Below are 22,715 nucleotides of genomic sequence, written 5' to 3'. Positions count from 1 at the left end.
ATTTTTCGAGGTGTGTTCGCGGGGTGGCGCTGATGTGTTTTTTTAAATATTTTTTTGATTTTTTTCGTTTTTTTTCTCGGATATATGCTCAATTTTATCAAATTGGATTTATTTAATTTTTTAACCAGATGGCGGATCGTTCGTCAGGCAATTTGTAAAATGTATGAAAAATCGCATTTTTTGAAGTGAAATATTTTGAGGTTGGCAACATTTCAGCGAATCGCCTTGTATGGGGCGGTTGTGGAGCGTGACTTGAAGTGTTGCCAGGTTTATGATTTTTTTTCTTCGTTCATACTTTTTTTGGAACTTTCCATTCAAAAATGTAAAAAGTAGAAGGAGAAACATTTTTAATGAAAATATTTTACATGGGTATTTGTCAGGGGGGTCGTAATGACATTTGACCATTTTCATCCAAATTAACTGGCAACACTGGGAGCTAGATTTTTTTTTTCACTTTTTTGACATTTCGAGTAGCCCAGCCTAAACTATTGGTGGGGGGTAGTAATAATGTATGAGATATTTTTTCGGTATATTATGGTGGTTATAGGAAAAATGGGAAACATACAAAATTCAAGATGGCGGCCCTCCTGCGATTTTCAACTTTTTTTTTATTCTGCGCGCCTATCTGAGATTGGTGTCATTTTCGACTAATTGTGGGACGACTGTTACGATAAAATTAAAAAAAAATGGAAAAACAAGATGGCCGCCGAGATATTTGACTTTGAAATCTTTCATTTTTCGAGGTGTGTTTGTGGGGTCGTAGCGCGGTGGTTTTATTAATATTTTTTCGATATTTTTGATTTATTGGCCGGATTGTATCCTCAATTTTATCATATGGCAGTGTCATATTTTTTTAACCAGATGGCGGACCTTGAATCAGCCATTTTGTAAAATGTACGAAAAAATGCATTTTTAGAAGTGAAATATTTTGAGGTTGGCAACATTTGAGCGAGTCGCTTTGTATTGAGCGGTTATGGAGCTCGGCTCGAAGTGTTGCCAGGTAAAGTTCTTTTTTTCACCTTTCATACATTTTTTGGAACTTTTCATTCAAAAATGTGAAAAGTAGAAGGAGAAATATTTTTAATTAAATTTTTTCACAGGACTATTTTTTATGGGTGCCGTAATGACATTTGACCATTTTCGTCTTAATCGACTGGCAACACTGGGATACAGAATTTTTTTTCACGCTTTTCACTTTTTGAGTACTTGGGCGGAAACCGTAGACAGAGCATGTAAGTAATGTATGGGAGATATTTTTTATTTCAAATGGACCCTATGTAAAAAATCTAAAATCCAATGTTGCCATATACAAAAAAAATGTTTTCATACAAATGCATTTTCTACAGGATTATCGAAGATTTCAAGCTGTTGCCACCATTTGACGTCATTTTTTTGTATGAGGCGCTTAATGGCACTTATAGACTGTACCAACGTGTAAAAAAATATTTCAGTGTTGCCATACAAAAAATAATAATTTTCATACATGTGCATTTTTGTATGTCACATTTCAAGCTGTTGTTATTTTTTGACAACGTTATTATGTATGACGCGTTTGTATGTACTAATAGACTGCACATTTTGGTAAAAAAATATTTTAGTGTTGCCATACAAAAAATATTAACTTTCATACATATGTATTTTTGTATGTAATATTTCAAGCTGTTGTCTTGTATTGGTAACATTAAAATGTATGAGGCGTTTGTACGTACTAATATTGTGCACATTTTGATTAAAAATATTTTAGTGTTGCCATACAAAAAATAATAATTTTCATACATTTGTATTTTTGTATGTGGTGTTTCGGACTGTTGTCTCCCTTTAAAGACCACCACCATGCCCAACATCACTAAACGTCAGTTTTCTGTATGAGGCGTTTAATGGTACTTATAGACTGTGTAAATTGGTGGAAAAATATTTCAGTGTTGCCATATAAAAAATAATAATTTTCATACAAGTGCATTTTTGTATGTCATATTTCAAGCGGTTGTTTCCTTTTGATGTCATTTTAATGTATGAGGCGTTTGTAGGTACTAATATTCTACATATTTTGATAAAAAAATATTTTAGGGTTGCCATACAAAAAATAATAATTTTCATACATTTGTATTTTTGTATGTGGTGTTTCGGACTGTTGTCTCCCTTTAAAGACCACCACCACCATGCCCAACATCACTAAACGTCAGTTTTCTGTATGAGGCGTTTAATGGTACTTATAGACTGTGTAAATTGGTGGAAAAATATTTCAGTGTTGCCATATAAAAAATAATAATTTTCATACAAGTGCATTTTTGTATGTCATATTTCAAGCGGTTGTTTCCTTTTGATGTCATTTTAATGTATGAGGCGTTTGTAGGTACTAATATTCTACATATTTTGATAAAAAAATATTTTAGGGTTGCCATACAAAAAATTATAATTTTTATACATATGTATTTTTTTATGTGGTGTTTCAGGCTGTTGTCTCCCTTTAAAGACCACCATCACCATGCCCAGCATCACTAAATGTCAGTTTTCTGTATGAGGGGTTTAATGGTACTTATAGACTGTATAAATTGGTGAGAAAATATTTCAGTGTTGCCATATAAAAAATAATAATTTTCATATGTATGTATTTTTATATGCAATATTTCAAGCTGTTGTCTCGTATTGATATCATTAGAATGTATGAGAGGTTTAGAGGTACTAATATTCTGCAGATTTCGATAAAAAAATATTTTAGTGTTGCCATACAAAAAATAATAATTTTCATACATATGCATTTTTGTATGTAATATTTCGAGCTTTACTATATTTTTGCCAACCTTATAATGTATGACGCGATTGTGGGTACTAATAGACTTTACCTTTTGGTAACAAAATATTTAAGTGTTGCCATACAAAAAATAATAATTTTCATATGTATGTATTTTTATATGCAATATTTCAAGCTGTTGTCTTGTATTGATATCATTAGAATGTATGAGAGGTTTAGAGGTACTAATATTCTGCAGATTTCGATAAAAAAATATTTTAGTGTTGCCATACAAAAAATAATAATTTTCATACATTTGTATTTTTGGATGTAAACTTTGAGTCTGTTGTTTCCCTTTAATGATCACCACCACTATGACCGGCATCATTTGACGTCATTTTTCTGTATGAGGCGTTTAATGGTACTTATAGACTTTAAAAATTTGTGGAAAAATATTTCAGTGTTGCCATACAAAAAATATATTTTTTCATACATATGCACTTTAGTATGTAATATTTGAAGCGGTTGTTTACTTCTGATGTCATTCCAATGTATGAGGCGTTTGTAGATACTAACAGTTTTAACATTTGGGTAAAAGAACATTTCAGTATTCCCATACAAAAAATAATAATTCTCATACATATGCATTTTGTAATATTTCAAGCTGTTGTATATTTTTGACTGCCTTATAATGTATGACGCGATTGTAGGTTCTAATAGACTTCACATTTTCTTGAAAAAAATATTTAAGTGTTGCCATACAAAAAAAATCATACATTTGTATTTTTGGATGTAAACTTTGAGGCTGTTGTTTCCCTTTAATGACCGGCACCATTTGACGTATGTTTTCTGTATGAGGCGTTTAATGGTACATATATACTGTACAAATTTGTGGAAAAATATTTCAGTGTTGCCATACAAAAAATAAAAAAAAATACATATGCATTTTTGTATGTAATATTTCAAGCTGCTGTCTCCTTCTGACGTCATTCCAATTAATGAGGTGTTTGTCGATTTTAACAGTTTGAATATTATGGTGAAAAATTATATCAGTGTTGTCATACAAAAGTTCATATGCATGTATTTTTGTATGTAATATTTCAAACTTGTATTCTTTTGATATCATTACAAAGTATGAGGTGTTTGTAGGTATTTATAGTCTGAAAAAAAAAACATTTTGTTAAAAAAATATATCAAAATTGTCAACCAAAAAAATATTTTTTCATACATATGCATTTTTGTATGCAATGTTTCAGGCTCTTCTCTCACTTTAATGTCTACCACCACGATGACCGGCACCATTTTACATTTTTTCTTAGTATTTATTGTAAGGTCACATTTATTATTATACCTTACTGCGTTAGTTCAACATTATAAAAATAAATTAAATTAAAATTAGTTTAAAACCTTTCACTCGAAAAATAATGCTGGCCACATATTTAATTGGCAGTAACGCTGTACTCGTGATTTAAAAAAAAAACAAAAGGGTATTATGGCGGGAAACGGCAGATGTCAAGGACGATGTTTGTGTAGGTCTTGGAATTAAATAAAAATAACTAGCTTGATTCAAGCCTTTCATTGGAGACACCCCCAACAATTTAGCCAGTGGGATCGCCTGCGTAAAACTGCGTAAGTTAATTTATTGGATATATTTAAATACAACAAATTAAGAATCGATACAAATGTTGGTTGGTACAGATTGTCTTAAGTTTGCTATCTGAGTTTATTAAATAGGCATGTAGTAGCCTAGCCGGCCGTTTTACAGGAATTTGATTGGGTCAAATATTTATGTTTTCATTTTACCTTATTTTATTATAAATCATTATTTAATTTTAAAATATTAATCATATTAGAAGTTCTTACTTACACAGTCGAGATATAAAATGGCAGTACCGTTGTTATGAGCAAATGTTATATTTGTTTAGAAGAACTTTAATGTTATAAGGCAACTTTTGCATGCTTCAAATTATTAATATTTTGTCATACATTTAACACTTAACGTTTCGGAGTTTGTGTTAAATATTTATACGTATATTACGAATAATTATAAACAGTCCTATATTAGTACTTGGGCTTATTGTGCTGATAATATTCGAAAGCAATATTGATTTTTAAAGTTATCGATGTTATATTGTTTAACATTATATTATCCGTATAATAATAATAAAGGGATTAGGTTATTGAATTTTTGTTCTATTTGCGTTATTCCTAAGTATCCATTACGTTACTAACAATTGGAAAAGTATGGTTACAGCTTGTACTTACTTAGTTACATTTTTAAATATAATTAATTGCAAGTTTTATTTTTGTTTTCATGTTTATATTGGATCAAACAATGGAGAATACCTGTGGTCTTTGGAATGTAATAATAATGGACTGGGCATTCAACACTAAAGTATTTAAATCACTTGTTACCATTTCGGAGTAGAAGAATTCATAGTCAGAGTTCATAGAAGGGTCATAAGATATGAAAGAAGAAAAGCAAGACAAATTGTTTAAATTATTTGGAGAGAAGTAATGGTTATCGATTACAGGGTTTATAAGTATAGGTATAAGTATATTTCGAAATTTATTTATGAGTCGTTTAAAAAGGTACATATATGATTCAATCTTAATTAGCTAACTTATTGGTATGTTAAGAAAGCAATAACTGGTTTGAAATTATTTATGACTTGAGTTTTTGAGTATTCTATTTATTTGAGTTAAATTGTTTGTATGTGTTAAATTGTTTGCGGCTTACGTTACCTATATGAATGTTACTCGTGATTATTATTTTTGGAGTGTTGCCCTACCATGCACATAGTGGGAAGGGACGTAAGATGTTAGATTCTCTTCTTACGTAATAATTTATAATTATTTATTAACAGACACAGAGAAACAGATTTTGTGGATGTCGTACGTACTCAAGTAAAGGATATAAAATGTAATAATCTTCTACATTTTTATGAGTTATTAAAGAGGGTTAAAATATAAAATTTACTAAAGAAGGGCCATAATCTATGATGTATATTTGGACATTTTCATGATGCCTGTGCGCGCTCAAAGGATTCGTCGGCCACACTGGGTGCGCGCGCGCTTTTTTCCCGCCTCGCGCCGTCCCTTCGCGCGGGAAAACGGCGTGGTGTTACCAACATTACGGGTACTCTATTATTTATGAATTATTACACATATATACCTACATTTATAATATTAAATATTATACTTATTTTAATTTTATTTTATTTTATTTGTTTGATTGACGTTGTCAAACGTATAAAATAATTTTTCTTCAATTTTGTTAAAATTGTGGAATTATGGACTGAAATTTTACCCAAAAGAGAAAATACGAGTGAATAAATAGTGCGGAAAAACCCTATATCGTTTTGAGAATCTCATAAAAAAAAATAAGAAAACATACCACTGAATGTCGATTTTTTTGTGCAAAGGTATTTAAGAACAGTGAGAGCAGTGCAGATGGCTTTAAAAAGCCACATCAGTGCCAATACACTACCAATGATGTACTCTTACCAAGAGTTCCTCCATATTTTGACCTGGAAGTGCATTTTGGTTCAGTCTCTGTGATAAAGACATTTAGTGTTGTTGTGTACATATATGCTAATTATTGTCTATTTTAATATTAGGTACCAACAAATTTTAGTCTTATTTTTTATAAATAAACATAGTTTAATTTTTCTATTCATAGTTTTATTATAATTGTATCATTTTATTAATTAATTTTAATAATGTTATTTTAAAATTATGTAGTATAATTATTTTAGATTTTATATAATTTGAATTCATGTCGCAGGTACCTGGGCCAAGCAATGCATCGGCGTTTTGTAACCATTCTGGCGACACGTCATTTGATTTCCTTCAATGCCCCCACTGCTCTCAAATTAAATACTTCAAAGGTCGTAGAGGCCTTAATATTCATATTAGCAAGTGTCATAAAGCTTCCCAATCCATTAATACAATTTTAAGTAATTCTTTAGTTAACCCACCTACTCAATCTCTTTCTGATCAAAATTACAATGAAGAGCCTTTTTGGAAATATTTGTATAAATTAAAAACCTCTACTCCGATTGTGAAACGCATTCCAAAAGGTGCTCGTATATCCGTTGCAACAAAATTGTCACATTTAATTAATAATATTATAAAGGAAAATTCTACACATTATTGGGAGCAGTATTTGACATTTTCTTTTAACATTTTACATGCCGCTACAGATCCTTTAACAAAAAAAACCTCTATCACACAAAAAATTAAAAATAATTGCTTGAGATCTAATTTTAATAATGTGTTAGAAACAAAACAGCCACTTCGTTCATCATCCATTTTTCACACCGTTGAAAAGAAAATTAGCGACGGAGATATTAAAGGCGCTTCCACTCTCCTTTTCTCAAATGATGTTGTCGCCCCCGATTCTTCAGAAACACTTTCAGCCCTTCGGAGCAAACACCCATCACCAACTTCTCCTTTACTTCTTGGATCTTCTTCACCTTTAAATGTTCCTTCCCTGACCGTTTCGCATAAAGATGTTTATGGGGCGATTATGTCATTCAAAAATGGCTCTGCTGGTGGTTTGGATGCCTTAACGCCACAACACTTTAAAGATCTTGTGTGCGGCGTGACCGGCGACTCCGGTAGAGTCTTACTAAACGACATAACTAACCTCATAAATTTTATGCTTTCGGGAAAGGTGAATCCAGAAGTAACAAACCTCCTTTATGGTGCAAATTTATGCGCCCTAAAAAAGAAAGACGGGAGTATTCGTCCAATTGCCGTTGGTAATACTTTAAGGAGAATAGCTTCTAAGGTATGTTGTAGGCATGTCCTCCCCACACTGGAAAAAAAGTTTCAACCTTTACAATTAGGTTTCGGTTCGAAGGGAGGTTGCGAGGCAGCGGTTCACAGCCTTAGAAGCTTTCTAACTAACGGTGGTGGTGATGTTGTTCTGAAGGTTGATGTCAAAAATGCGTTCAACTCTGTCGACCGTAGCATTTTGTTGGAAGAAATAAAAACAGTTATTCCGGAAGTTTACCCATATTTATTTCAATGCTACGGTGCTCCATCACACCTATTATACAGCAATAATTTAATTGAGTCTGCGGTCGGCTGTCAACAGGGGGATCCACTTGGGCCGGCCATTTTTAGTTTAGCCATTCATCCTATCATTTCGAAACTAAATTCCAAATTAAACATGTGGTATCTTGATGACGGGACTTTAGGAGGCGATGCTACTGGCGTTTTTGAGGATTTTAATTACCTTTTAAATGCTTTAAAATCAATTGGATTGGAATTAAATTTTTCAAAATGCGAACTCTTTATTTCGGAAATGTTACCTGCTACTGAAAGAGAATAGTACATTACAATACGAGGACGAAAAATTTTTTTCTGACAAGTGTGAGTTTGCAGGCCGAGCCGCAGGCGAGGACTGCAATCACACGAGTCAGAAAAACATTTTTCGTCCGCGTGTTGTATAAAATTTTATATTACGGGGTCGGAAATGGGGGTTTTGCGCACGCGAAGCGTGCGTAAAACGTCAATTTACGCACGCCGTGATATAAATAGTTTTAAACAAATTTTATTCATTGTCCCCCGATTTAAAAATTGTAGATAAAAAATCGCTTCGTCTCCTGGGCTCTCCCGTATTAGAAGATTCTATTCCACCTTTTTTCGATGAACTATTATCAAAATTTGATATTGTTTCTGAACGTTTAGGAAAAATCAAAATTCACATGGCATATCAAATTATTCGATTCTGTATTTTCGTTCCGAAATTTACATATTTTTTAAGATGTTGTCCGGCTTGGAAATTTTTAAATTTACTGTCATTTTTGGATTCTCAAATTTTGGGTACATTATCAAATATTTTAAATTGCAACTTAGATATCGATCCTGGTCCCAGGCCTCCTTACCTATACGTTTTGGAGGTCTCGGGATCAGGAAAGCTTCATCGGTTGCTTTACCTGCTTTCCTGTCTTCTGTTCACAGTACGAGTTCTCTTTTTCAAAAAATTACAGATGCATCTTTAGGCCGTACAGAAATCTCGTACTGTGCGGAGGCTAGGGACGCGTGGTCCGAAGCTTGCCCTGGCGTATCCCCCCCTTTAGACTTGACAGTTCAAAGACTCTGGGACGAGCCGCTCTGCAGAAAGACTCATACATCATTATTAGACTCAAGTACATGTTCTGCTGAGCGTGCTCGTCTTCTGGCTGTTTCTGTTAAAGAGTCGGGGTTTTGGTTACATGCAATTCCGTCGAGTAATCTTGGTACGGTTTTGGATAACACGTCTTTTTCTATTGCCGTCAGCCTGCGACTGGGTTTAACTTTAAATCATCCACATTGTTGTCCTTGTGGAGTTCAGGTAGACCACTTGGGACACCACGGTCTCTCTTGTCGGCGCAGCGCCGGTCGCCAATCGCGCCACGCTTCCTTGAATGATGTCATCCGCAGGGCTCTTGCTACCGTCAACGTACCGGCTCAATTAGAGCCGAACGGTGTTGTGCGTGACGATGGCAGGAGGCCTGACGGTTTGACATTGATACCGTGGAAGAATGGGAGGTGTCTTGTGTGGGATGCTACGTGCGTTGACACACTGGCACCGTCCCATCTTACGTTATCATCAAGGGCAGCTGGTGTTGTGGCTACCGACGCTGAGATACGCAAACTGCAGAAGTATGCAAGTCTCAGTAGAGACTACATATTTTTGCCGTTTGGCGTGGAGACAATGGGACCGTGGGGTTCTGACGCTCGATCTTTCTATAAACATCTTTCCAAGCGATTGATCGAGTGCACCAATGACCAAAGGGCTGGCACTTACCTCGGACAGAGAATAAGCTTAGCTATTCAGCGGGGTAATGTCGCCAGTGTTTTGGGAACTCTTCCGAAGGACAACAATTTGGATGAAGCCTATTATATTTAATTATAGTTAGTATTTTTATAAAGTTTTTTATTTAGGTGTATAATATATATAGTTTAGTTTAGAATGTTGTTTATATACATATCTATAGTTTTGTTGAAAATAAATGACTTTGAATTTTATTTTATATAAGGTATCTCGCCAGGCGAGCCGTTTTAACTGTCGTTAACAATGCCGTAATGACATTTGACCATTGTCGTATTAATCAACTGGCAACACTGGCATACAGATTTTTTTCATGATTTTCACTTTTAATGGTACTTAATGGCGCTTAATGGTACTTAGGTATATACTGTACCAATGTGTGAAAAAATATTTCAGTGTTGTCATACGAAAAAAATATGCACTATGCATATGTAATCTCTTTTTTTGGGAAGCGTATATGCTGTAAACATCATATTTTTAACTCATTGTTACTTTAAAAAGCTATAATCCGATCCGAAAAAAATGCTGTAAATTGTGGCATAAACAAAATTAATATTAAAATAAAAAGACGTATTTAGGGATCTGGTCTAAAATTAAAACACTTTCAAATCTTACTTTATTTTTTATTGCAGGTAATGAAAATGTAATTCTTTAACGTTTTAAATATAATTTAAATGACTTAAGAAAAAAATCGTACATTATACGTAATTTTAAATAATTTTCACTTAAACGTTATAATTAAACTTTTCTGATTTTTTAACGCCTCAACTCAACTCATAAAACCTTTCATCTCATCATTGATTAATTTGTCTCTTATGGTATCACTCTTCTTATACATCAACATCTTCCTCGTCTGTTTCTTCTAAACAATATTTTTACTTTAGTACAAGGCTTTATCAGTCCTCCTGATGGTAAGTGGCTACTGTCTGGACTGTATGTTCGTCTGCTACTCCTATATTACATAAAAAGGTACCTATAATACTTCCCTCAAGATACACCTTTTTTTTGTTGACAAGAGGGGAAACCTTCAAAAGATACCCTATGCTGTGGGAACGACCCGTGTCGTTCCCACAGCATATACATAATCCCGTATAGCATAACCCCGTGGTTATGTGGGATTCTTACCGCACTAAAACCCCCCCGGTAGTTATCCTCGGCGCTGCATAGAGGACATCGGGATCTCCAAAGGAACGCAACCGGAGTCTTCTTAGCGTGTTGCCCCGTCGGGCTCTGCCCAGGTGAGCGTGACGCTCACCACTCGGTGTGGCGTGCACGACGGTATGCGACTACACATACTACCGTCCTTCCCTGGGTAGTTGCCCGGGTGGTTCCAGCTCTCTTACTTTTGCCACCCGCAATCCCGGAAGCCCCTTTTAGTCGCCCCTTAAGACAGGCAGAGGATACCCTATTCTGGTCCCAGAACTACGGGAACAGATGGGCGTTATCTACGCCCACGGCGACTCCTCCTCCGAGCTGCGCGCTCCCTAGCTCGCTCGGCTTCTTCCTTCGTGGACTTGAAAATGTCGCAGGTGATCATCAGGTATATCTTGGAGCTATCCAACAATGGCGCTGGAGACAGGTCCGGTCCCACTTTTGACACGAGGATCCGCCGCTGAGACTCCCACGCTGGGCAGTACTGCAGCGTGTGCTATGCGGAATCCTCGTAGGGCCGTCATCTCCCTCTATCCTGTTTAGATACTCACCGAAACGGCCATGTCCGGTGAGTATCTGGGTCAACCGGTATGTTGCATGACCTTTCGCGAAGAGCCAAACCCGAAAGTTCAGTACGATAGCATTGACCACCCGTTGGCGTATGTTACGTGGTCCAAATAGCCGATGATGCTAGCAACCTCCAGATACACCTATACAGGGTGAATTTTTCAAATAGGCCTTCAAGGCTAAATCCGAAACTATAAGGATTTGCGAAAAATGCTGAAAGGAGTTACGAGGCCGATTTTGATAAAAACTAAAACTGCATCTTTCGGTTTTTAAAATATCTTCTTCCTTAGCCGAGAATCGAACGAGTTCATTTTGGAAAATAATAAATTTCTATATTATTTCACTATCTGATAGTGTCGCTTATAAGGATCAAATTCTGGGAAGTAATTTGTTGGTTAATCAACTAATTCTTCGATGTTATGACCGTGACATACGGCTTAGTATGACTAACTAATAGGTTGGCAACTAAGTTTATTTTAGGATTTATATTTTAAATAAAAATAGATAATTTATTAATACGTAAATTTTTATTTTTTATTTTTTACAACTTCGTTTCAACGTTACATATGATTTTCTATATCTTTTTGTTAAGTAATCACTAGGATTTTACTTGAAAAAGTCATTCTCCCAAATTGTCAATTTTACATTTGTATTAAACGAAACTCCGCGCAGAGCAAGTTGAAAATCTATTACAATGGCCCTAAAAATAACCTTAACTAAGTCAAACATAAAAATATAAATTCTAGAAGAACAAAACGTCCGCTTCTGAATGATTTGAAATATTAGACCAAAAACATTGTTAATACGCGAGATGTTTAAATTAATGAATGGCGGGAACTTAACTGCCAAATTAATATGAAAAAATATGTATATTCTTAAAATTTACGCTTTTCCTTTAGTTTGTCATTTATCATTACTTCCCAGAATTTGATATTCCAGAATTCCCAGAATTGAATTTGACGTGAAGTTCAAAATACAGTCTAGATTCTTACAGGTAGGTATATAGATTCGATGGTCCGATATAATAACGAAAGTCGAATAGGTAAAGTAAATCCTTTAGTTCATATAAGAAAAACAGTGGTTGTGGATATCCAATAACATTAAAACTTTTAATTTTTAAAACAATATTTTTTGAGGTTTTACCAGACTTATATGTTAACATCTGGAAACAGCAGCTGAACGTAAATTCAAAAGCACGATAACGTTTGAGGAGACAAATAACATTACGTGGCGGTCACCCATCCATGTACTGACCACAAATTTAACCTACTCAACCCTGTTAATATACAATTATTTTCAACTTAATAAAAGTAAATTATTTGTGCTTGCGCATATATTCAATATTAAACTCCTTAATCCTGATGATACAGGGATACCACCTGTCTATTCGGCCATTTAGCGCTCACTTTTTTACACTTCACAATATGGGAGTAACAGACGAGCATGCAGTCCACCTGATGGTGGGTGGCTATTACCTATGGACGTCTGTAATCAACCTCAGATAGGATTATATATTCCTACCTGGAATCGGTCACAGATGCGCCGCTACCCCTGAGGACTAAGCTGGAACGTCTCGGAAACGTATGTCTCCCTTACCTACACCCTTCAAACCAGAACACAGCAGCGCTTAACACTGCTGTTATGAGGTTTAACCACAAAATGCTCTACCACCTTCAATCACTATATATATTTGAATCATGATAAAAAATAATCTTTTACTTTTGTAACATTAGTACAGAAAAAGATAGTAGGTATGTAGAATTTGTTAGGTTAGGTTAGAACAAGAAAGAAAATATAAAACATGTAATTTTATTAAAAAATCAAAAATACGAATGCACTAAAAAGGATGAAGTAGAACTTTTTTAAAACGTGTTACTATTTCGCGAAAAAAAAAAGTCACAATTTATGCTCCATAAAATATATAACTTCAGTAATTTAAAGTTCCAAACATTATTTTACTTCGTTTAGGGGTAGAATTTCATTTTTTTTTTCCAGCGAACCAGATACAAAATTTCATAGCGTTTGCTTCAAAATTGACGGTTGTTCAAATGAACTTTCAACCCCGATTTTATCTCTACGGGGTTGATTTTTAGGAAGGGGGGATAAATGGGTATGTCCTTGTTCCTATCCAGGAAGCCAAATAATACATTTTACAGTAGTTGCTTCAAAATTAAAGGATTGAAAAAAAAAACTGACATGACTGCCTATTTTACCCTCTTAGGGGTAGAATTTTCTTCCTTCCTCAGTACTTATTAACGCTACATACAGAACCTATGTGCAAAATTTCAGAACTCTATGGTCCGTGGTTTCGACTGTACGTTGATTTCCGAAAAATGAATTAGTCATTTAGTTAGTCAGTCAGTCAGTCACCTTGCTGTTTTATATATATACAAATATGTTTTTATAATCTCCGTTTAATTTCCTTTCATTTGATACCCTGCTCGATAGGTTCGGTTAACTTTATTTTTTAAATGTGTTACTATTTCGCGCCAAAAATCCGCCATTGTGATTTTTTTTTCTAACACCTATCTAAGGACACTCGGGTCATTGAGACGAATATAATGATACCTTAACTCTCGAAATTTAAATCTCCTAAAGAACGCAATCGAAGTCTTTTTAGCGCGTTGCCTTGTCGGGCTCCGTCCAGGTGAGCACACGTACTGCCGTCCTTCCCGGAATCGTTGCCCGGGCGGTTCGAGTTCTCACTTTTGCCACCCGCAACCCTGGAAGTCCTTTTAGTCGCCTCTTAAGACAGGCAGAGGATACCGTAACCCTATTCTGGTCCCGGAACTACAGGGACAGATGGGAGTTATGTATGCCCGCGGCGACTCCTCCTCCAAGCTGTGTGCTAGCTCGCTCGGTGTCTTCCTTCGTGGACATGACAATGTCGCACGTGATCATGCCGTCCCAGGCTTTGCTACGCTTAACTATAGCTCCAATAATGGTGCTGGAGACAGGTCCGGTCCCACTTTTGTCAAGAGGAACCGCCGCTGAGATTCCCACGCTGGGCAGTACTGCAGCGTGTGCTATGCCGTCATCTCCCTCTATCCTTTTTAAATACTCACCAAAACGGCAATGTCCGGTGAGTATCTGGGTCAACCGGTATGTTGCATGACCTTTCGCGAAGAGCAAAGCCCGAAAGTTCGGTACGATAACATTGACCAACCGTTGGCGTATGTTACGTGGTTTCAATAGCCGATCATGCTAACAACCTCTAGATACACCTATATATCAAAGCTCACAAAAAAATCTCTATACCTTAGTCTAGACGTCCACTGGACAAAGGCGTTCACAACAGTCACATTAAACCTTGATTTATAGATGGGTATCAGTCCAGAATACTACAACAGTGGAAGACAGATCGTCTGGTCCTCCTGGAAAGCAGGGCGTCCAGCGCAACCCCATCCGCGTACCGTTCCGTCGTGTTGCTTGACGAGGACGCGCACCTCGAAGATGTCGGTCTGGATCTGTCTGACAACCAGTTGAGATTTCGCAGAGGGAAATCCACCGCAGACGTGGTACAGTAGGCGAAGTCCCTGGCGAAGAATACAGTTACCCGGGGTGAGGTAATGTTGGCTGTATCACTTGATATGGCCAACGTGTTTGACACCCGCCCCTGGAATTGCAAGAGAATGGCGTCCCATTACCACGGAGGCTCTCCCGGAGAAGATTGTCGGGAACTACTTATCTAGGCGTATGGTGGAATACCCTGGCCAAGACCGGTGGTGTCGGCGGGAAATATGGTGCGGAGTTCCACAAGGTTTGATGCTGGGTCCTCTCTTGTGGAATATCGACTAAAACTGAGTGCTGCGAGGAACTCCCCTTCCGGGTGTCAGCATAGTTCGTTATGTAGACGACACCCTGATGACTGTCTGTAGCGGAAACCATAGGGATGCTTTCCTGCGCGTCACCGCTTACACGGTATTCATAGTGGGCCGCGTACGGCGGTTGTGTTTAAAAATCTTGAAAAATCCGAAACTGTGCTTCATGGCAATCATGGCGATGCTTCATGGCCCTCGGAAGGCGCCGCCCCAGGATGCTTAAATCGTCGTCTCCGAAGTTCGTATCGACGTGAGGCCGTTGCGAACGTATCTGGGATTCATCCTGAATAGCCGGTGAAATGTCGGACCCAGCTTTGGATGGACCCCTTAGCGCCTGAGGTCGGCGGCGACCTTGGGTAGATTTTCTGCCTTATCTCATGTGAGGCAGCCTACGTCTTGGCGGGAAGTTTGCTCTGGGATTTAGGAGCGATGACCTTTTCGTCGCTACGTTATTGGCGCGAGGAAACACACCAATCCTGGAGCCGCCCGCCCGTGCGACAGGAACTGGAGAGACACAGAGCTGAGCTGCGCCAATGGGTTACCGAGACGTAGAACTCAAGGTTGGTGCATCCTAGAGCCGTCCTGAGGACTATTGAGGCAATTCGTGCGTTATTGAGAAGTGGTTATGTAAGCGCAAGGGCGTCCTGTCTTTCCTTCGGACACACGTACTCTAGGTATATGGTTGTTTCTGGAATTATTTGTGCTGGATCGGGCGGGTGTCGACGGCCAGATGCCATCACTGTGACGATTACCTCGAAGAGATGGCCCAGCACACGCTAGAGGTAGTGCTGGTGGTTCGCGCTATGGATGGAAGTGTCTGGTTGCCGGGTCCGTGCCGTGCTTTCTCGTGAACCGTCTCTGAACGTCCAGAGGAACGCCGCGGAGTTTTAGTTGGTAAGAGTCTGACATACCACTGTTCCCCCGATCTTCTGATCTGATATGCATGAATCCTCATTGAGGCTCTTCTGCATTTCTCCGCGTTAAAAAATGGGTAGAAGCAATAATTTTAAATATACCTACCTAGCACTTTTTGCCATTAATAGCTTAAATTTTTACAATTTTTTACTGAACAAATACTGTAATTATAATATTCAATTTATACCTAAAATGCTTCTTATTTTTAATAATTAAATGTACTTTAATGAACACCTTACACGTCCTGCCACTTCGCCTACCGCTCGGCAAATGGAACATTTTCGTCGCCTCCGTCAAAAGGGCGCGAGCACACGTAGTACATTTAAAAATATCGTAAATATTGTGAAACTTAAATATTGGATGCCTTTAAAATGTTGTAAGATATGTTTTTGTGTCCATTACAAGTGATTAGGTTTAGTTTTTATGTCCATATTTATATGTGTGTATCCATTACAAGATTAAAAGTTTAGTGATTTATTTTACATAATTAAGGATTTAAATATGACATATTTGTATTTCTTATACCATATAAGCGCTGTAACTATAATTCGCCTTTAAATCTCATACCGCGTAAATACTGTAACTGAGCTGGGACTAAAATTCTCAGACCGCGAAAACGCTGTAACCCGTGTTGTGTTTAAATGTTTTGATAGTGAAATTAGTGTAACAGGCGCAGTACAATAAAACGAAGGACTTTTACAGGGTTACTGCAATTTAAGGTCGAAAAAAAACATTTCATTGAAATTTTCTACGCTGTAAATGAATTTAAAATGCTCTTGGAGCTACACGAGTGTTAGATCATTCAACACAGAAAAAAATCTGATTCCAAATATGTATATAACGTATTTCCAGACTTTTTGGCGTAACAGCAATAACGCATTCCTGGGTCGATATGCACTATTTTATGTAATATTTCAAGTTGCTGTATATTTTTGAACGCCTTATAATGTATGACGCGTATGTACTAATAGACTACACATTTTGGTAAAAAAATATTTTAGTATTGCCATGCAAAAAATAACAAGTTTTATAAATAAGTATTTTTGAATGTAATATTTCAAGCTATTGTGTCATTATGTTTTTAAAATGTATGGCTTTTAGACAAAAAAATCAGGACCCAAATTCTTGGTATTTTGCAAATATTAACTCGTATCCTTTACAAACGGCCCCAAAAATTAACAAATTTTCAATAAATTTTCAATATAGAAACCGTCTTTATTAGTAGTATATCGATGATAGAAACAAAAAATTGTAAAAAATCTTGCACGCAAAACTAAACAAGACATTTCCCCGCGAGCTGCTTGCAGCTCGCGCACCCACGCGATACCTAGTTTGTGTTATAAAAATTAAAAATTACACCAAGAGGCTTCATTACACATTTAATTAAAACATGACATAACTTTACTTAACTAATTAATTGTATTTATTGACATAATATTTTATAAAATTGTTATTATTATTATTATTGACATTGTAACTCATTTATTGACATTATTGACTTTATTTATGATTAAATATGTACAAAATTAATGCTAAAATATAAATTTAATAATTGTTATCATTAAGTAAATTTTCTAATCCATATTGAATAATACAATGTAATGTAATCATTAGTATATAATTATAATGTATTTCTAAAATTTTGCATGCTTCCATGAAGCTAAGTGTGAGGAAAATTGTTAATATTCCTACCAACCCAGATTGTACCAAATAAGCAAATAAATGAATGAATATGAATATGAATGAATACCTCGCATATTCCCCACATAAGGAAATGAAAGAGAAAATAAAGATTCGAGCTTTTATCATATATCTATGTTAATTCAGGCTTTTAATACCTTCAAATTTAATGCCGCATCCACACGCTTGCAAATACATCTAAAATAGGGAATATGCACATTTTTATTTTAGTATTTTAAACCATTTATCACATCATTTTAACGCAGAAAAAATGTGAACAATTTTATTAGTGTTTGAAATATTTTTTTAAAAACTATTTAAATTATCAATAAAATTTTACATTTGAGCGCCGCCATTTTACGCGCTCTTTGAATGACATCACGTAGCGTGACTTGTATTGATATTGATGATAACCGTATGCACATAAAGGTATTATTAAACGTTTTCAGGTTTCTTCTCTATTTACATCATGGGAAATGCTCAATAACCACTTTATAAATATTTCCTAGAGTTATTGTGCAAAATCACTACTATAAATACATTATATTTTAGGAAACAGATAAAGTATCTCCAAAATCGCATTAACATTTGCATTTACTGTAACAAACAATAATTTTAGGTAAATAATTTTAAAATATTGCACTTATCATCTACTTCGTTAGGTACTTATCGACTTCTACATCAAACACTATCTATTTGAAACACACAAAATGCATTATAATCTATTATAATATTATAAAGATAGGTGAATATTAACAAAATAAGTTATGATCAATTAAATATTTCTGAATTGACCTATGAATAAAAACCAGTTTATTCTTTTTGCATATTTTAGGTAAATAGTCCGATTGTGCTTTGACAAAACTACTTTCAATCTTTGTTCTTGATTATTCCTAATAATACTATGTAGACAAATCGCACTAGGTAATAAATAACACTGTAGGAATATAGACAAAAACAATTTTTCTCTTAAACAGTTTGAATATCGACGCCGATAAACATCGTAACACGCTATGTGACGTCATTTTTCGATTCCACCAATGGGAATGCGTTTTGCAAATTTGAATTTCGCTCGCATAATTTACGATTTTTGATTAAAGTTTTAAACGGTTTAATACGTAATAAAGAAAAAATAATGGTTTACATGTAATTTCAGAACCGTAATGTACCGAGGAAAAAAATAACAACCAAATCTAATTCTATATTCCCTATTGAAGCGTGTGGATAAAGCGATTTAATTCAAGCAATTTGTTAGATGTGCCTTCTGCTTTTCGAATCAACATTTACCAGTATACTCTTTGGCTTAAACTTCTATACCTTTAATCTCTAAGAGACTTCGCGTAGTACTTATGCTCGGTACTAATTAACCTATATTTGTACTCTTTAAATTCCTTTATCGTATTGAGAGATGGACAAAGATAGCGTTAATAGCCTGGCCCTCAGAACAATAACTAAGTCTGGCCGCTCTAAAAATGCATTTCTGAAAGCTGTCAAAGAGTGTCAGTTGGACATGATAAATACCTAGATTATTTTGAGGAAATTCACGATTACTGAAATTTAACCTAAAAAAATTGCTTTTTTCACACTAATCTGACTATTTTTTTCTGGGAAGATAAGCTTTTTTGTTTTGTTTTTTTCATGGATCAGTACGGCCTATAATTGGCATTCATTGTAATTTTTGTTTGAACATGATAACTCTTTTAGTTCAAAAGTTATAGCGATTTATTTACTTTAGGTGCACAATTCCAAAAAAAAAACTTCAAAAGGTCGTAAAACCCAAAAAAATTTTTTTTTATTATTTTTGTCGACAAAATGCGGTTTAATTTTACCTGTTTCAATATGTGCACTTTATGGAGATTCACCCTGTATATAGTTTGTGCATTTAAATATAATTATTATAACATTAATATAAAATATAGAATACCTGAGGTTTAGCTACAAAGAAATAAAATGTGATATTATGATGGCGTATTATTATATAAAACATAATTTCTATTATTCTTATTTAGGATCAAGAATTTCGAAATTATATGAAAATAAAATCAAGTGGAAAATTTTCACTTAATTCTTTGCCTTTCTGAGAGTGACAAAACCTATTGCAAATAAGCTCTACTTTTACCCCTCCAAGGGAATGTATCGAATTTTCCATAACCCTGTATATAATTACTGGTTATTATGTATAATAACTAATTTGTCCTGACAATGTGATAAAATAATCACTTTATCCGGCTGTTATATACAGGGTGAATTTTTCAAACGGGCCTTCAGGGCCAAATCCGAAACTATAAAGATTAGCGAAGAATGCTAAAATGTTACAAGTTACAAGGCCGATTTTGATAAAAAAACTAAAACTGCATCATTAGGCCATGAAAAATTCACCCTGTATAATAGCAGATTAAAGTTAGTCAAAGCTATAAATATGTAATTGTAAAAGCCCGAAGTACGGTAAATCTTAAGAGTAACTGAAATTATTAATGTTGAATTATGTTGTATCAACGTCATCTTGGTTGTTGTCTTACAGTAACTATGAATCATAATATACGAATGTCGAGACTGCCGCCCCTGGGCGATATAAATGGGGGCGGCAATATTTTACAAATTACAGCTTATTTATTATATAATCTGTGTTTCTTACAGGATGATAATTTGCTCTCTCTATTACCTACGTTTAAATGTCAACTAAAATAAAAATAAAATAAAATAAAATTCCTTTATTTCAGGCAACTAAAGACCCATATAATGTGTGTAACTAAAGATTAAGTTTAGTTTTTAATATATTTGTACAGGGGCGTATTAGATTGTTATTTTTCCAAAATAAATAAATAAAAAAAAACTAACATAAACAAATCCGACTACGCACCTACTTAAAAATTGTGCTCTTAAAATATATATGTAATAGTATGAAATGAAAGTGATGTGATAGATTTGTACATTAAAGATGATTTGATTAATCTTAATGTATTTAAGTTAATTTAATTTCTAATATTTTTTCTATTATTATACCAGTTATGTTTATGTACTGAATTATTTGTACTGAAATGATTGTGAAGAATTTGTTGTAAAAGTTATTGTTGTTGTTTGATTGATGAGTATAAATTGATGAGTAACCAAATTCCCATGTGCAAGTACTATATAAGCAGAAACAGTACGAATATAAAAAGTACTCACAGGTTCAGACCGACAAGAAGTACCGTTATATTCATACTTGTATGGCACGAACGGTTCAGAAACATTTCTTTTATACAAGATATTTAATTTTATAAGCTGTAGGAATTCACAATGTTTCAAATTAACCTTGACAAAAGTAGGTTTGTACTGGTTTCTCAGAAACTCGTAAACCGCTACGTTCACCTGGAATAGATAAATAGATAACGTAATTATTAAAATTCCATTTCAAACTTTTCCAAATACTATCATTTCATTGCATTAAACTTTAGTTTGATAAGAAGTATAAGGTTTTTTTAAGGAATAAGATGAGCTCGGTCATAACTCACACGTACCATGATCGGTCAGTATTAATTAATTGCATTTAGGCTTAGGGCCTGCGCTCACTGCCGGTGTAAGTCTTTTCACAATATTTGCAATGATAGATAAAGCATTAAAAGGAAGTGTATTTTTTAAATTAAACATTAAGGCTGTTCAACCTTAAAAATTTGTAGTGCGTATTGTAAATATTTTCGTAATGTGATCTTTAAAAGTTTTAATAAATCATAATTCAATATTACTTATCCTCTTTTTATGTAATAACGAAACTCGCTTGACATTTTCATTAGTGTCTTCATTTTGCAGATATAACTTTTGTTCTCCACTATTCGATTTAGAAATTATATGGTCACTAACTATTGATAAATTAATGGGTTATATAATAAGTTTTTGATATAGAAGGTATGTAATATAGTACACTTAAATTTTTGGCGAGATGCATGGGGTATCCTGCACAATATTCAATGTAGTGCACAGGATCAGAACGACTGCGTCGCCGCGATGAAAAGTTGTACATATGAACGTACTCAGGGTCTTCGTAAAGTACCACTATACGTTCGTAAGAGACCAAAGTTACCTGTAAAATAAGAAATTATAGGGATTATCATGAGCTTTTTTTGGTGGTAGAACCGTTTGTGGTTCGACTCAGGAAGCACCATCCCCAGACCTATTTCTGATTAATATCAGCAGAGTTAACCGCTGCTGTATTTTGGATTGAACGGTGTGGTGAGCGAGACTTACTTATCAAAGGCGTGACAACTTAGCCCTCAGCAGGAGTAAAGCATCGGTGACTGACTTGCCGCCCATGTACATCTGTAATCCAGATATGATTATTTTCCTACCTGAGGCCGGCCACAGATGTGCTGCTACACCTGACAGCTGGAACGCCTCAGAACACAGGCAGAACTTGTATCTAGTTGAGACAGGGTTTGATTATAGATATACATGGGCGGCAGTGGCCATTTACCATTAGACAGACTTCTAGGTCGTTACCTATTTCCATATTATAAATCTAAGCTTCCATGTAAAACTCTTCAGACTGTGGAGGTATATAAAATCCAGGGCCATCTTAAGGAATACCAGGGACCCTCACAAAAAATCGTGGAGCCGGTTTAGTGTTTAGAAATGGTGTATGGAAAAATTAACCAGTAATTAATCAATTTAGAAATGAAATATAGACATATTTTAGCGTGTAGTGTAAGCGAATATATTGTCTTGGGTTCTAGACGCAATAGCATAGATATATGACGGCCAAAGGCAGACTAGTCCATAGGTACTGCGCATCTGTGGCTGGTACCAAGCATCATTCTTTTATATTTCCATATTATACAAAATCTCGTTAGCTTGACATCACACGGACAAATTTCGTATATATGTATTTCCTTTCCGTACTTTCATTATTACCATTTCAGACTGATTAATGATATGAGTTATATGCAGTTACTTCGCTGATTTTAAAAGTGGTTCTTTAGTTTGAAAGCTTATTAAACTATACAATTTTCTATCTGTGTGAGAGTAGCAGATTATGACGTATACCCGT

General features: G+C 35.1%; 1 pseudogene; it reads left to right on the top strand.

The window, feature by feature from the left end:
• The first annotated feature begins 8,286 nt into the window (after window positions 1-8,286).
• On the top strand, window positions 8,287-11,045 carry LOC140754073 (uncharacterized; annotated as a pseudogene).
• The last annotated feature ends 11,670 nt before the right edge of the window (window positions 11,046-22,715 follow it).

The sequence above is a fragment of the Epargyreus clarus genome, unplaced genomic scaffold, assembly GCF_041222505.1.
Source record: "Epargyreus clarus isolate Ecla_fem2 unplaced genomic scaffold, WU_Ecla_fem_2.2 ptg000027l, whole genome shotgun sequence".
NCBI lineage: Eukaryota > Metazoa > Arthropoda > Insecta > Lepidoptera > Hesperiidae > Epargyreus > Epargyreus clarus.
Note: the sequence above shows the minus strand (reverse complement) of the source record. Positions and strands in the feature narration are given on the sequence as shown.